Source organism: Antrostomus carolinensis, unplaced genomic scaffold (assembly GCF_000700745.2).
Source record: "Antrostomus carolinensis isolate BGI_N321 unplaced genomic scaffold, ASM70074v2 scaffold18671, whole genome shotgun sequence".
Lineage (NCBI taxonomy): Eukaryota > Metazoa > Chordata > Aves > Caprimulgiformes > Caprimulgidae > Antrostomus > Antrostomus carolinensis.
This window is the reverse complement of record NW_010292215.1, coordinates 35,354-35,558: the sequence shown is the minus strand read 5'-3', so window position 1 is coordinate 35,558 and position 205 is coordinate 35,354.

Here is a 205-nt window from a genome sequence, read left to right as displayed (position 1 = left end):
TAGGTTTAATACTTCTCACAAGCTGGAAATGCCAGGGAATAATTGGTGTCTCAGTTCATGGGAGTGTTTATCATTTAGATGACCCTCACACAAACTATCATGTCTAAACATTTATGCTGGAAAGACCAATTTAAATCAGTACTTAATGCTAGTCTATACTTAGCTCTTCCTTGTGTTTCCCATGAGTGTAATTCCTCAGTGATAG